The sequence below is a fragment of the Misgurnus anguillicaudatus genome, chromosome 6, assembly GCF_027580225.2.
Source record: "Misgurnus anguillicaudatus chromosome 6, ASM2758022v2, whole genome shotgun sequence".
In the NCBI taxonomy this organism is placed as follows: domain Eukaryota; kingdom Metazoa; phylum Chordata; class Actinopteri; order Cypriniformes; family Cobitidae; genus Misgurnus; species Misgurnus anguillicaudatus.
Window position 1 is genome coordinate 3,930,502 of NC_073342.2, and position 17,628 is coordinate 3,948,129.

General features: G+C 38.6%; 1 protein-coding gene across 8 annotated transcripts in view; it reads right to left on the bottom strand.

Annotated features, from left to right (window-relative positions):
- LOC129434041 (uncharacterized) overlaps positions 1-17,628 on the bottom strand; it is a 117,991-nt gene that overhangs the window by 94,594 nt on the left and 5,769 nt on the right. The gene's annotated exons all lie outside the window — the stretch shown is intronic.

Consider the following 17,628-nt stretch of genomic DNA (forward strand, 5'->3'; position numbering starts at 1 on the left):
AAATTTATGCTCCATAAAGCATCTTCTCGTGAAACGTGTGTTGAAGTGATGCGGGAACAGCTATGGGGCTGAAAGTGTTCAAAAGACCATTTTAAAAGGGATTAAATTTAACATTTAGTAAACTCTTCACAAGAAAGACAGGATTACCACCGATTCCCTATTTCTGCTCAGAGTCCGACATCAACAAACATCAGAGAAGAGACTCGGGCCATGTGGCTTACAGGAGTAATACAACATTTCGGTACACAATATCATGAAAAGAGGCTGCAAGGATTTGAAAAGCTCTCTAATCCTTCAAAGTTTGAGTATATATATATATTTATACACATGGTGCAATGCTATTTCACAGTTCAGTGAATTTGATGCTTGGTAACCAAAGATGCTGCATCAAAACTATCCAGTCATCTTGCGCCCATGCACTCCTCTGACCAGTGTCAGGGGACGGAGATGGGTTTCATTTTTTCTGGGGGTTGTGAAAAATGTATATATTTATATTTGTAACATTTTCTTTCTGTTATTGCAAGAAATTATACATCTTTTATCAATGCATAAATATTTAAGTGAGAATTTGCTTGCTATTACATCGCTGACTCGGTTTCCTTTCTTTAGAGAAGACGTAAAGTCATTGTGCAATTGTAAGTGAAACAACGTAACCGAGACCTTTTAAATTATTTTCTTTTAAATGATATAAATGTTTGAATGCTACACGGTGTTGCAGATAAAATATCCTCTCAGGAACAAAAGTATAATTTTATAATCTTATACTTTACAGAGACTGTAAGACATGCATACAGAACCTAATTGAATATTGTGTGAAAATATATATATACTTATATTATATTACATGTTTTAAAAGTCTTAAGTGCAGGTCTATATCTAAAGAAGATGTTAAGACAAACCTTGTCCATCTTAATCAATATAAGTGGGTCATTTTTAAAGCAAGCACGCTTTTGCTCTTAACTAAAGGGTGTGTAAAGCTTTTAAAGGCATTGATTTAAATTGATCGATGCAGACTAAGGGAGGGCTTTCCTGCACTAACGTACTGCCGATGAACCAGACGGCACAAGCTTAACTGTGGGCTTGTTGAAAGGAGGGTTGTTCAAATTACCTCTCGCCCACTTCAGCCTGGAGTCAAACTACTGATTATCAAATCAACACTTTCTAAAAATGATTTTAGTTTCTCACAGGATGTAGAGTTGCCTGCTTGATTATTTGTTCTCATTCATATTAAATTATTTCGATTTTAAAGTGTTTAAGCAGTTCAATCTTTTTATAAGATTTTATAATGGATATGTAGTGCTATATTTTTTTTTTCCAAAGGCCCCTTTAGTCCTTGCAAGAATCATTTGTATACAGTACCATTTTTAGATCTGAAGAACCATTTTCTTAGGTTCTTCAGATGTTTAGGCTTCTTTATGGAACCATACAAAATGTTATTATTTAGCACCTTTATTTTTTGGGTTGTGATGTGCAGACTTCAGTACAGAAAATCAGTACAGAATAAAAAATACTGAAAATTAAAAAGTCCCTAACAATAGCACCATTGTTAACATGATACACATGCAGGTGCTTTTACCCATTGTGATATTAAGCCATGTTTTATAAGTACATTGTATAAGTACAAAAAATCAAACTTTGGCTTTACTGGTGCCACCAGTACCACTTAAAAAAGGATCAATTGGCAAAGTGACAGTTTATAAAATATCTCTTAAATACTGATGGTTATTTAATAGGTTATTGTTTATGTTTTTAAGAAAATGGGCACAAACCACAGCATTGGGTCAAAAAGGGACGAGCCCAGTCGTTGGGTTAAAGTAACCCAGAAAATGTTTACGAATGTTACATTTTTTGTATTTGACAACCATCCCAGCATTTATTAAAGTGCACATTTTTAAAAATGAATATGCTTTACAATGTCCTACAAGAACCATTTTTGTCTAAATGGTACTTTTAAGCAGACTGGGGGCCGGGAGATGGTGCCAGGGGGGCCCAGTTTCAGGACATTTTATAAAATACATTATTTTATCCAAATTTCTGTGTAATAATTTAATATGTTTTGTTTAATTCAAATTTTAAGTTTTAGGATGTTTTATGCCATAAATTTTCTTTTGGGGGGCCATAAAAGGATGCACCGTACACAAGGGGGGCACACGCTGAACAAGTTACCAAAAAATAAGGTTCTTCTGTGGTATCTCTATGAAGAACCCTTTAAGCACCTTTATTTTTAAGAGTGCACTGACTGATAAATTTTTTTAAACATAGAGTTGGATGGATGCTTTGCTTTTGATGTCAACAACGAAACACACAAAATGTTTTTTTCTCAGTTTTTTTCCTTCTGTTGGCAACCAACCAGTTGAGAAGCAGCATTAGCAATAAATATCTTACTTTTGTTTGGACACAAAGCATTGCCAAAAAACGTGTCATTTTGACACGTGTAATTTAAAGTAAACTACAGCGTAATTCAGATTTAAGGGTGACTTATCCTTGCTGTTATTATTCATTCTCCTAATGAGCTCCTGCCAAGCACCTCGCGCGCAACATTGCTGTATTATACTGCAGGCCTTTGGCAAATAGATTTCATTTAGGGTTCAAAACGGCCAGAGACGCTGATGGCTCAATTTACTCAATAATAGATGGGAGGCAGTCTCTAAAATAATATTGACTTAAACACTCCCGCACGTCGAGGAGGCTCAGGCGGGCGTTAAGAGAAGGAGGCGTTTGAAACAGACAGCTGCGCTGTAGCCTCAGGGCTCCTCTTTAATTGAAAGGATCATTAGGCACCCCTGCGTCCCTTAGCAGCTCCCGTCCTAGCAGCACAAATAACGCTTCGCTCGACACGGTGCCACAAACGAAACATGAGGCTGTTGTCCCCACGTGACGCATTTAGTGAGAGCCTGACGCGCAGGTAACAGCGTGCCGACACTTGATTGGCTAATTAAGGTGTCACCTCGCATTGTCTTTGGATGCCAAGCCTTGTTTGCTTATTTAAATGGAAGACTGAGAATAATTTTGTACACCTGCAAATAGGAAACAATAAGTAATTGAGTAATGAGAACAAATACTTGTTTTGATTATTTGTCATATTGAGTCATATGCACTACTCGTATTGTTGGAATGTTTGATTGAATAATTGTATAATTTTAATGTAAGGGCATAGTGTGTAATGTTTGGATGCTTAAAATCATTTCTTTTTTTCTCAAGTGACATGCAGACTTGAAGCCAGACCAGTATTTAGTCCACTAAAAGGTACCAATCAGTCAAAGAACCATAATTATACCTCTTTATAATAAAGGAAGCCTTTGTGAAACAGAACTTCAGATCTTAAAGGTTCTTTATGAAACCATTTAGCCAAAAATGGTTCTTCTATGGCATCATGAATGTGTATAAGACGTTGGTATGTGGTTGTTTTGGAAAAAAAATTGTGAGTCTTTGGTGCTATTAACACATTGGTCTGTTTGTTTGAGAGTTTCAAACCTGACACTGCTATACTGGCAAATGTAACTGGAGCGGGACTGTCTGTATATCAAACCAGTGGCAGATGAGTCCAGGGTTGAGGAAACCTTTCTGAGTATTTTAGCATTATTTACAGTAAATAATTCAGTTTTGTTGCGCAGAATTTAAATCTTCAGCTGTACGTGTTCAAAATTGTAACGCTTTACAATAAGGTTATATTTGTTCACATACATTAGCTACCACCAAGATCTTCAGATGTTAAAGGTTCATTATGGAACCATTCAGCCAAAAATGTTTTGCCTGGTCTCACTGTTAATACGTAGTTTAAATACTGTACGTAACTTTCTAAAACACAAAACATACTTTTTGTACATTTAAATAGATGCTGAAGCGAACAATGTAGATGTATTTGCAACATTTAATCGTAGCATTATTACGTTTTTTTAGCTACAAAACATAAAACGTTTACAAATATTTCATAAATATTGCTGTTTTATTTCCCTTTAACCATTTTATCGATAATGTTACCACCATAACTCTACCCCAACCCTACCCTTAACCCAAACCCTTTTAATAAAAAAAATAAAAAAATACATAATGCATTCTTTTTATATTATGCAACATAACTGACAAAAATGTGTAAGAAAATTTTCGTAACAATAGAGAAAATAGATCATGAAAATCTGACTTTTTCTATCAACCTAGTAAATGTGATAAAGATCAACCCAGTAACTTAGTTTTGGTAAACCATTCTCTGCAAGCATGTGAAAAAAAATAGGTCATTAAAATGTGTCTCCCCTTGTGATGTCAAAAGGGGATCTTGTTATAATAATACTGCCCCTTAATCTGCACTATCCAACCATGGCATTGCAATGTGCAGAGAGAAAAAGTGAGAAAAAAATATGACAGCACAATTAAGTTTCAATTTCAACAAACCACCATTATGGTGATCAGTGCTTGCATTTCATCAGCTCATTTGCATTTAAAAGGACACACCCAAAAGCAGCAAATTTTTCCTCACATTTACAGGTTATAGTAAATTATCTATTTGGTTTTTGAAAGTACATCAACTGAAAGACGACAGTCAATTTCGCAAATCTGGGATGTAGCATGCAAGAGCCAATGAGCGTTTGATATCAGTGCGGTAAAGAAATGTGTCGTAAAAAGCTTCTTGAGGCGCAATTTTTAAATTTAAATTCATAACGAATGCGAGATTTGACGTTTACGGTCACTGCTGAGAACTGGAATCAAGATCACTGGAAAAAGGGCTTGTTGATTAATCAAAAGTATTAGTTAATACTGAAATTAACATGAATTAAGATGTTGTAGAAGACTTGCTAATGAATTAACACGAATTATTAATGTTAATAAATAAAAACTTATTGTAAACATTTATTTAACAATGTCGAAGGAGGACAAGGACGCAAAGGAGGACGCAAAAGAAATACTTTTTTTTAAAGTCGCTGAGAGAAGGAGAAAATTGTCAGAAGAACGTAATGTAACCAGAGTCGTTATTGTAGAAACGTTTCAAAGCTGGAAAGCAATGAAGGAACGTTAGGCGCGTAGGTTCTTGTCACATGACCTGGGGTGCGCTTTGCAGCATTTTGAAAAGTTGAAATGTTTTTAACTCAATGCAATGCAGATGCACCTGAAAAAAAAACGAGCGTGTATACCCAGCGCATACATTTGAAATAACGGAGTTTAGCGCGCAAAAGCCGCGATATGGGAATCACCCCTAAATCCTGTACGCAGAAAGGTTCTGTGGATCTTAAAGGTTCCTTATGGAACCAAACAGCATACAAAGGAACCTTTATTTTAAGAGTGCAGAAAAACAAAAGAGACACAAAGAAAAACAGCATAGAAACTGTACCGTTAAGGCACAAATTGACCCAGTGACAGCTTTTGTACCTTTTTTCTGACAGTACATTAGCAATGCTAACTGTAAAATGGTAATTTAAAAAAAATATCTAGTCTGACGTAGGCTACGTGTTGGTTTTCGTATATACTTCTGCGTATTTGTCTGCGTCGATGTGTAATTACACATGCAGACCGCTAGTAGGCAGTATCCACACGTGTAACCTCAGTAGCAATGAAACAGCCAAAGAAGAAGCAGATTGGCCAGTAAACCCACAAACGAAGAAGAAGCAAGCAGCTTGTTGTGTGTGATTTAAGACAACCAGCAGTAACTTTTGTTATAGTTTGAGTTAAATAAATTTTCAACTTGGCCCATCTTTGTTTTTACCGTCGCAAGCGGAAATGCCTCTGGAGGAATGCGAGACAGATATTTTTGACCTGATGAAAGGGGTTCTAGTGGATCACAGCGCTTTTGGTCCGCGAAGAACGGAAGCATTGTTAAAGTTTTGGCATGATTACGCAGAGCTACGGACAGCCAATGCATAGCCTAAGGCGTAAAACTTACGCACGGCTATAAATTACACTTAAGGGCAATGGTCACTACCGTGAAAAACAGCTGCAGTATATATAGGAATAAGTAGGTGTGTCTAAACCAACAGTGTGTGCCCACACTAACAGCTATACATTAAATAAACTCGAATGTAGTTGGAATTGTCTAGAAGTTCTTTTGTACAACGATACACCGAAAGCACGAACAGTACTTCTGAAGAGTTGATATGTACGTTTATATCTAATTACATGGTTTCACATAGGTATATTCTTTAAACTGCACTAAGCTGAAATCCGATTAATGAAAAGTGCATCAAAAGTGCATCCGAGATCGGATTAGCACGTATCTTAACACCGGGAGGAACACACAGAGCATCTGCAATAACACGCGCTGACTCTGTAAAGCAATGCATTCATCTCATCTGTTAGGGCATTTAGTTAAGCTGAAGGAAAGAGAATGTTATCCAGAAAGCCGGAACAAAGTTTGAAAGGCAGCGCTGGCAGGTTTAATATCACAAGCACTCCCGCATTACATCTGTAATGCGACGCATTCAGCAAGAACAATTGACAGAGTGCCTCTGTATTCACAAGGGTTGAGTTATCATATTAAAAATACATTTATTCTAAGTCAATTTTTGAGATTGTTTGGCAGTGCTGGAAACAATAACATCATGGAGGACTCTATATTCCTGCCAGCACCCTGGGGTAGAACTATATTTCTTTTTGATGTGATTAAAACACAATGATGAATATGGTTTGCATTGCAGTTGAATAATGGCTGGAAAAGCGAGACTGCGCTGGTGAATGGATTCCTTAAATGGAAAGGCGCCGATATACTGTATGATTACATTTTTATCTATTCTGAGAGCGCTTTAGGTGATTTCCTCTAAATACTGCATATATTCCAAGACGCACGTATTATTAGCGACTGCTCATCCATTTTAATATTAGCCCAACTGTTTTTATTATAACTATTTTTCTTTCTTTCACTTATAGGTAATAAATAGATCAAGTATTATTGAGTGGAGGCCACCTTCTCCGGATATCTCAACCCAGGTTAGATGACTGTAAGGTGCGGTCACAATGACACTGCTTAGCAAACGGACCGGATGGAAAACGCAATGAATTAATAATCAAAAGGCTTTGGAGTGATGTTGACTCGCTCTATCAGAGTGATTGTGCCAAGCTTGCCGTAAACCGCTTCGCACATCAAAACAGAGGAAGCCCTGTCACCTTTACAGTTACAGTTTACATCGGTTGAAAACAAAGATCTGGCAACCTCAAAGACTGGCTTTGCATTGACAAACCTTAGCTTCCCTAAAAAAATAAATAGAAATTAGCATATTTTATGGTTTATATGTTAACAGATAACATGCTTTGTTTGGTTCACCTTCAGTTTCTCAATTCAACAAAAATGTAGCTAATATTTCTGCCATCTTTAGTTTGTTACAACAATTGTAAATTAAAGGAATACTCCACTTCATAAAAAAAATCCAGATAATTTACTCACCCACATGTCATCCAAGATGTTTATGTCTTTCTTTGTTCAGTCGAGATTTTTTTTTTTTTTTGCGGAAAACGTTCAACAGTGGACTTTAGTGGACCTCAACAGTTTACAGTTTCAATGCAGTTTAAAATTGCAGTTTCAATGCATCTTCAAAGAGCTCTGAATGAGCCCAACCAAGGCATAAGCATCTTATCTAGCGAAGTATTATATTTTTTACCACAAAGGAAAAAATATGGGAACTGTTAAACCATAACTTCTCGTCTTGCACTAGCCATGTGACGTGCCAGCGCGACCTTACGTATTATGTAATCACGTCGAAAGTGATTTTGAAGCTTTTGGAAGACTGTTGATATTACACTGTAAAAAATAATATGCTGGATTTACTTTAAAATATAGTGCATCATTTCTGCATCCACATTTTTAGTAAGTTTTATTTAAAATTTTAAGCAAACTTTAAGCATAACTTGCTTTAAAATTCCATGTAATACTTACTTAAAAATGGATGCAAAAATGATGCACAATATTTTTAAGTAAATCCAGCCTTTATTTTTTTTTCAGTGTAGCTTAGCTTAGTGTTTTGTAAATTATGTTAGCTTTAGGGGTGTGCACACCAAAGCATTTAAACGCGGCTGAAAACGGCAGGTGGACGCCAACTGTAGGAACTTGCCAGCTCTTTTAAGAACTTTGGTTGCTGTGATTCTTCTGCTTTGCTTATCAGTCATTAAGTGATGTGTCAGTTGGTTGTTTTGATATCTGTCCCACCCCTCCTCCACTCTGATTGGACGGTCGAGTAAGAAGTGACATTGAGCTGAGCTTTTACCCAAAGTTGTAGATTTTTCAACTCTCACACCCTACGCAGAGCGGGGAAAAAAACGCTGAATGCCGGTGTCAGCGCAAACAAAACCTGCTATCTGCTGCCGTTTTTGAAAAGCGCGGCGCTTCCACTGAAAACAATTGAAAACATACGCCGGCCGCCAGCGTAAACGCTTTGGTGTGCACTCTACCTTAGAAAATGTATTAGATTATAATCTATTTAAAAGGGACAAGAAAATATACAATAGTACTACATTAGGGATCCACTGAATGTTCGGCAACCAAAATGATTCGGCCGGAAATTGCAAAAGACAAGTTAAAAGGCCAAATAAATTTTACTGAACAATGAGGTCTTTGATGATGCATTCAAATTAACCAGCACAGAGTGAGAGATGCGCAAATGCAGCAGACATTTTGGCAAAAGCATTTTAAAGTGTCTGAAAAAGACATGAAAACATACAGCACTACAAGTTTCATTTATCATTTAAGATCAAGACATCCTGAACACCATGCAGCGTATAAGAAAGACCTGGCTGCGGTGATCCTGGGTCTGCTGAATGCACAAGCACGAAAAACGAGAGACTTTAGCTCTTGAGCGTCATCAGTATGTAATAAAAACTTTCTAAAACCAGTAGTCCTACAATGACAAACTTCATAGCTTTTTGTTAGACCTCTTTATTGAGCGCTTTTTCCTCTGTCATCTCCTCATCTTTCTCTTGCCTCTTTGCTCGTGCTTGACTGTGCACGCGGGCGTGCGTCCGCTGCTCAACATACAGTGCTACATAAGCGTTGTTGCAAATTTCTTAAGGCAGAGTAATGAATAGGTTATTTGCATTTTGCATGGAAATAGAAGATTGAATTAATATCCGTTTAGCCAAAACTCATTTAGGTGGTCGAATGTAAATGGAACAGTTTTAACAAATCTATCTATAGCTATCTGATCAGAGAAGAAGTGACCCGGTGTAAGGCTATAATGACATCTGGAATGTTACATTTTTTAATTTTTAAATAATGTGAAATAAATATAGTACAAAGGAAATTCTGAAAATGTAACTTGTGCAACGGTGAGAAAATTGGCAAAATAATTAGGAAAAAGAAAAATTTTATTTGGTTTCGGCCAAGAATTTTCCTTTCGGTGCATCCCTATACTATATACTTTCATGTAAAGCTTTAAGAAGCTTGAAGGGATGGTCACCATCCAATCCCATTGTAAAAAAACATGCATGTCAGTTCCAAAATTAAAAGAAAGCTATCAGTGTTTGAATGACATGAGGGTCGTTAAATAATGACAATTCTTTTTAAATTGGTTAACTAAATAATGATCATAGTTTGTCTTCCATGAACAATAGATTCACCAGATTTTGTTTACCATGTAAAAGAGTTGCCTGTGAGCAGCTCCTGCTGTTTGAACCTCAAGGACCAACAGCTGTCAGGATCTGTTCTCTGCCAGCAAACGCTCTCTTTTTACCCCAGTAATCCATCTCAACTGCCCCTGATCTGTACCAACTGCAAGCTTGTTGCCTCCAGCAATACACATGCGTAATACAAATGTAACCTGCAGGGAGATTCACCGGAAATATTTTCAGAAACATCAGTACACCATTACGCCCTCAGCTGCCTCCACCCAGTACACTTCAGCACCCAGTAGTGACATATGCTATCCCGGAACTGTTTTCCAGGAATTAACATGTGTTGCTCTCCAGATACATGTGAGGGTTGTAACACAATATATTATAAATGGAGTAATATTATAAATGGAATAATATTATGATCAATAGATCATAATATTAATGTAATATTGCATTTTTGGTCTCCATCTGCAATGTTAGTGGACACCATACCACAGAACGTACAGCGTGCGACACTTTCATCTGGCTTTTCATATCTGTCCTTATTAAAGCATTTCAAGTGACAGTGTGCGAGTGTGGGTGTTACCCAATAAGAGTTCCCTTGACTCCTGGTATTTACATCTATAAAGTGAATCCTAAATGAGATGAGTAATATCAAAGACAACCTAAGGAGCATTGAGTTTTTAATAATGTACCACCTGTTCTAAGCAGAGGCGTCAGTATGGCACTAAAGGTTTTAAAGCTTATAAATACAAAATGAGGTGAGGTAGACATCTATCATTATAAATACATGGCTGCTCTGTTCAAACAAATGTACGCTGTGATTAAGGTAGAGATGTTTGAGAAATGAAACACTGTAAGTGTGCTAATATGAGACATTCCTGAATCTGCTCAAAAAGCAAGCATTTGGGAACGGTTCACGGTTTGTGTACAGAATTTGCAATATTTAAGGCTCACTATTGTATGTTGTGTGTGATGAACCTCCTAACCCCTGGCATTTTAAATTCGAAGCTGTGCTGCTGGTGTGTCGGCGGAGATGGTGAATATTTCACTTTCTATTGAAGATCACACAGTGGGTATGAAGTGCCATAGGCGGCAATGAGGGGGTTCACAATATGGTACATGGCATTTGTGAGTAGTTACCTACTGATGCTGGCTTACCTGCTGGTAGTTACACAAACAGCATCCTGTTATCCAAAAGATGATATAAGCTACAGACAGTGAGTCAAAGTCTTTACAACATCACAAGAAGGTTTTAGCGTTATGTTTACATGACAACTATGAAGTAAAAACGTTTTTGAAACGTTATCAAAAAGATCTGAGTATATATGAATATCAGCTGATGTCACTCACATCTCAAACTTGTCTTCCGCCATTTTGAGTACCTGAAGTGGTCGCTAGAACTAGAAGCTATGCCTTCAATATGTTGTGAGCATCAAAATCGCTTCTTCAAGATCGATTCTTTATGTCTGGCAAAGATGGCGAGCGGACACCAAAACGACCAAAGTCATTTGTTCCAAACCTTTCTTTTTAGTAAACTCTTTGTACACAAACAATGTTCTCAATGCTCGTGTTCATGTGTAGAGATCCAGGTGATTCTTCGAGCAAAGTTTCATGTTGTGTCGCGCCTTGTAAAAATAGTGGTAGTTCGGCAGCTGCTGGAAGAACGCATCAGAGATAGGGATCACACCCTAACAATGATATTTTTTGACAGTCAAGGTGCGAAATGTTGTCTTTCGTAGCCATTTACTGTATCCATATGAGTCATAGACAGTAAAAGATAAGAAATCCATAAATCGTAGCAAGCTAGCCAATGCATGTCAGTAGACTACTGGTACTCGGTAGGTACTCAAAATGGCGGAAAAAGAGCAGATGACGTAAAAGGTCACATGACTGATATTCATGAATACACATATCCACAAAAACACCTGAAAATGCTGTATTGCATGTGCCGTGCCAGTAGATGGCGAGGTTACTATGTAAACAAACAATTCACGTCTCCACAAATACGCACACTTCTACAGAGCGATAAATACAAACAATCTTGATGGCGAAAGCATTGAGCAATATTCTTAGATAGACGATGAGGTAGGTTTAACTCTGAAATACAAAAGTTGTACATTTAGTTAGATATGCATTAATAAACTTCTAAAAACTGTAATGTGCATGACATCACTGTTTTCTCAGTTACTTTGCGTTTATGTTGTTTACACAAAAACAATAATGCTGTCGTTTTCAAAAATGTGCACTTTGAAACGTCGCCCCCTAACAATTAATTAGAAAAATATAGCTATCATTTATATATAAGGCATCCCCCACTTCTGGAAATGTCAGGTAAGATAAGAAGATGACCAACCCAACGTTATTCCTCTCTGGGCTCAATTAGTTTTGTCTGATGGCCTGATGTGTCCAAAGGTTCAGATGCAAATAGACCAGAGCCGACAAGCCCAGACCCAGCACAGGTGTTACTTAGCATGGGGTCTGTCATCTACATCAAAAGGACACCTCTGACACTTCACATAAACTTCCAGATCCTTCTGCTGCCACCAGAAAGGAAGAACAAAAGAACCGGCTTGAAAGAGGAATCAATAAGCATATGGCAATTAATAAAACATTTTCCCACTGAATTCAATACAGAGGAATTTTTCTTTGTTCTAGTTTCACAAAAAGAGGAGATGAGACTGAGCACATCACAGAATAATGTCTAACATTTCCTCAGTCCAAGTCTGATATTCGTCATTGCTTGTAAAGCTCAAAATAAGGACTTGTGTGCACTATTTTGTGCATTTAACATCCCATTCATGTATGAGTAGAGTACACTTTTAAGGGGTCATATGAGGCGATCTTATAGTTTCCTTTGTCTTTGGTAGTAATGGGGACAAGACAGCCTATGCCGAGTCCGAGTCAAGACCGAGTCTTTGAAGGGTCGAGACAGAGAAAGCAGAAATCGAGTACTACATCACTAGTCTTTGGGGTGTTAAAAGCTACTCGTGCTCGTCACTTCGTGGGAAGAGTTGCATAACACCGTCCACATGTATTTACGAAGAAAGAAGGCCTAACTTTTATTCTCACTGTAGTATTGTTGCGCCACTTTGTCGTGGAGATACTGTGTTTTGGGAGCTTATATTCAAGATATGGTAAGGGGAAAAACATTTCCATCACATGCTTGAGGTATTCGGAAAATCACAATGCACTGGATAGCAGAGCACACCACGCTTTTCAGAACAATGAGCTTTGTAAAAAATGTACGAGTTTCAGAAAGGTGGGGCATAGAGGAGTAACAATAATCTATGGGTCGTGGAAAATGTGTTCTGCCAACCACAATGTATCTGTCAACCATCTGGAATCCAGGATCGTCTTGACTAAATAAACCATTTTGTCTTCTCTGTCTGGTTTGAGAAGTTGGAGAAGATGATTTCAGTCAGATTATTCAGTGTGTAAGAAGATGCAACCAGATGCAACCAGTGGATAATTTGAAAATTTGATCATTTGTCTGTAAATAGAGCTTTTGTTCCTGGAGTTGAGTTTGCGGCTTCAGATACATTTCTTGTAGGCAACTACTGTAAACTACGGGCACACTCACACTATCCAAACCATGCCCCAGTGTGATTGTCCCTACTCCCCCAGAATCACACACTCACACTGTATTTTTATCGATCCACGCTTTGGTCATGGATGCGATTGTTTTAAACAAATCAGGAAGTAAAGCGCTCTCTTAACACTAAGGGCCAATCCCATTTCTCTGTCTTACCCCTTCCCCTTACCCCTACCCCTTAGTTTTGCAAGTTCACGTGAGAGTAAGGGCTATCCCAATTCTCGTTTTGATCAAGGGGTAGGGCTAAGGGCAAGTGGTAGATACCCCTTAAAACCAAGAATTTCCGCGAGCTTACTTGAAACCAAGGGGTACCCAGAATACACTGCGCAACCGGCAAAAATGGCGGCCAGAGCGTCCCATAAATGTAAGTATTTTCGGCTTAATAATTAATTTAAAAATTAGTAACGTCTTGTTTTGTGCTCTACACAGTCCTGTTCATATATATTTGAATTATGTTCTTAATTTAAATGTTTTAAAATTTCGCTAGTTTGCTACGCTAAAGTTACGTTGCTGATTTGCACAACATTCCCGTATTTGCTGATTTGCACAACATTCCCGTATTTCTCTAACTAGCCACGAATGGACTGCATGCTTGTCTACAGTTTTAACTAAATTCCATTAACGTTAGCAGCGAATTTCGTTTGATATCAGTGCATAACACTACTTGCTTTGGAGACATCGGTACGTGCTTTACGTATACCGTCCTGTATCACACAGGGACGCCAGAAGAAACTCGGCAGCTGATTCACTTTTGCTTACACTTGCACTCGGCATCTTGGAAGTTTGTGATCAACATTTGTCGCGTCTGGTGATGTTGCAGCCAGCAAACGACGATGTATGATGACGTAACCGTAACCAAGCGGTGTCTCATTTCATAGGGGTATGTTTTCACCCCTAGCGCTTAACACTTGGTTTTGAGGGACAAGGGCTAGGGGTAAGACGAAGTGGTAGGGGAAGGGGAAGGGGTAAGACAGAGAAATGGGATTGGCCCTAAAACCCAACGTATTGTTGTGTCTGTGTTTTTTATTCGGAGTCGTATGGGGTGCGATGACACACAGTTCCCTCACATGCTATCATATTCATGAATATCAGCTGACGTCACTCACATCTCAAACTTGTCTTCCGCTATTTTGAGTACCTGAAGTGGTCGCAACTAGAAGCTATGCCTTCAATATGTTATCAGCATTAAAATCGCTATTTTTACAACACTAAGAAAGCTCGACATAACATGATACTTTGCTCGAAGTATCACCTGTGTCTCTACACGTGAACTTGAGCATTGAGAACATTGTTTGTGTACACAGAGTTTACTAAAAAGAAAGGTTTTGAACAACTGACTTTGTCTGTTTTGGTGTCCGCTCGCCGCCATCTTGCCAGTCAAGAGGAATAGATCTCCGAATGCGATGTAAGGAGGGAGGAGAGTAAAGATGGATAGCTCCTAAAGCATAGTTTCATATAAATGCACGGATAATTCGTTGTTTTGTCACAAATACAGAGCGATTACATTAGTCAAACAAACCAGACTTTGGGGTTAAATGCACCCAAGCGCAGTTTAGTTTGGATAGTGTGAGTGCGCCCTAAGGGAGGTTACACACTAGCACTTTTGGTGTTCACCCTGGTCCGATTGACCAGGTCCGATTGAACTCAAGTGCACACCTTCGAACCGCACCCGAGTCTGCCTAAAAATGGTGGTCTATGGTACAGTCCATGTGGACTATGGTACATTTCGCTGTTGATATGAATGCAATCAAACTAAATCACAGAAGTGAACCGCTATTAATGCCTGAAATCAATAAATGATATCAAACTTTGATGCTCCTAATCTCATCATCAGAATATAAGACTTGTACTGTACAAGAAGTTTTTATAAGCAATTTATAAAACAAATCACACTATAAACCCACTGTTATCAGAACTGTGAAAACCAAATGAACATTCACCAGTAATCATTCATAACTAAACTACTTGTAATTCATATACCACCAGATCCATGAACACTAAAGCCCATGTACACACATCACTACCCTGCCCCTGTTATCCACTGAGAGTCCTGACTAGAGGGAAACAGCTTAGGAAAAAGTTAATCAAGCATATAATTGGGTTTTGACTCTTGTGACCTGTCAGTATCAGAATAAACAGCCCATCACCTGAGCGATTAGCACAACTAAATGAACACAGTCCATAATTATAAACCACCCTTAACTCACTTTCAGATGCAAAGTTTGGACTCTTGGCAGACAGACATAACTTACTGATAACATCGAAGCAGAGCTTGTGGATGTTAAGGGATTAATTTAGGGTCATGCCCTCGGCTGGATAGAGAGAGAGAGAGTCCACCCTAGCGTAACGAATAAAACTTACAAAACAATGTGGGAATCGTCTGGAAATGTCAAGGCCAAGTATCTCTGAGGAACACAAATCAATATAGCATGTGCTTTTCGGACAAGGCCACTCTGTCACAGCTTTCATATTCAAACGCAGGCCTCACAAACAGTTTAATTATGTATCACAAGCTTGCGCCGTACAGGACCATGACAGGTTCAGGTGTCCAACGCAATGCCTGCTGCATAATTGAAGACTTTGGCGATGGACACGAGAGCCCTCAATACATGAATTCAGAGCACCAGGTGGACTATGGGATTGCTGTGGGGTCTCGCTTGTGTTTATTTCCTATTAAAATATGTCTTTGTGTTTTAGGGAATTATCAGTAAGGTAAGTTGACTGTTTTACCAAGATATTTCTTTTTCGTTTTAAGGTTGAAGGGGGATGAATTTAGAGATGCAATATAGTAGGTGTTAGTCTGATGACATTTTTGTACAATTCACATTGTATGAATTCATACGAATTAGCCAACTCATAAAATACAGTGGCAAGAAAAAGTATGTGAACTCCTAGGAATTAACTGGTTTTCTACAGTGAATTGCCAGAAAAAGAGGTCTGATCATCATCTAGGTCACAACAATAGACAAACATAATGTGCATAAGCTGACAACACAAAAAAAATTCTAGTTCTTGTGTCTTTTTTGAAAACATTCACAGTGCTGGAGGCAAATGTAAGTGAACCCTTGGATTTAATAGCTTGTTGAACCTCCTTTGGCAGCAATTACTTTAAGCAAGCACTTTTAGTAGTTCCGAATTAGACCTGCACATCGTTTAGAAGGATTTTTTTGCTCATTCCCCCTTACAAAACCACTTAAACTGAGACACATGTGTAGGATGTCTGGTGTGAACCGCTCTCTTGAGGTCATTCCACAGGTTAAGGTCTGGACTTTGGCTAGGTCACTCCAAATGGCGCATTTTGTTTTTCTTAAGCCAATCTGTGGTGGATTTACTTTGATGATTAAGGTCATTGTCCTGCTGCATCAAACAACTTCTACTGAGCTTCAACTGGCGGACAGCCACCCTGACATTATCCTGTAGGATATTTTGTTAAACTTGGGAAATCATTTTCGCTTGATGATGGCAAGTGGTCCAGGCCCTGAGGTAGCAAAGCAAGCTCAAATCATGATGTTATCTCCATGTTCCCATTATGATGTTCCTTTTTGGGAAAGCAGCAAGTTCCTCTGTGGTGTTCTGCCATAGACACTGTGCCTGTTCAAAGACTTACGTATGGTTGAGTCATAAACGGAAATGTGTGCCAGTTCCAATGACGTCTTCAAGCCTTTAGCTCTTACTCGTGGGTTCTTCTTTACTTCATTGAGTATTCTGCGTTGTGCCTTAGGAGTCATCTTGGCTGTGCGACCAGTATTAAACCGTCTTCATTTATAGACAATTTGTCTAACTGTTGACTAATGGATGTCTAAATATTTTGAGATGTTTTGTATCCCTTTTCAGCCTTGTGGAGTGCAACAACTCTTGATTGGAAAGCTCCTTCTTGTGAGGTATGGTTCATACGAACTGATGCTTCTTAAGGACAGCAATCTCAAAATGTTTTAGTGTCTTTTATCAATCAAAGTATCTCTAAACCACATCTTTAAAGTCATTTTATTAATTGGACTCCAGCCAGATGAGGATCAGATTGCATTTTATGACAAATCACTGTAGAAAACCAGTCCATTCCTAGGGGTTCACATACTTTTCTTGCCACTGTACATACGAATCTCTGCAATATCAGGTTGTCTACACAGGTTTCTGCTTGTCGAACAGCCAGGTTGGAGTTGTGAGTGATTTGTCTTGGCCGAATTTGCGTTTAAAGAGTCCTCATCTTGCAGTAATCGCTGATAGCATTGCCTGAGCCCTTATGAGATGCTAATCCTGCTACCTTCTTGTCAGGGACAACGCTGGAGGACCAACACAAGCAGTTTGTTGTCCTGTTCTCGTCTGGCAAGCTTGACATTTTCCCCTTCTGCTTTTGTCCCCCGCTCTCTCTGAGGGCCTAGGCTCGAGGCGTGTATTAAGCACGAATCTCTCTCGGCCCTCCCGGATAATCTCATCAGAGAGCGGGATAAGGGGGGTGTATGTAAATCCACATCTGTTATGTCCTCTGCAGACAGAGAGAGAGAGAGAGA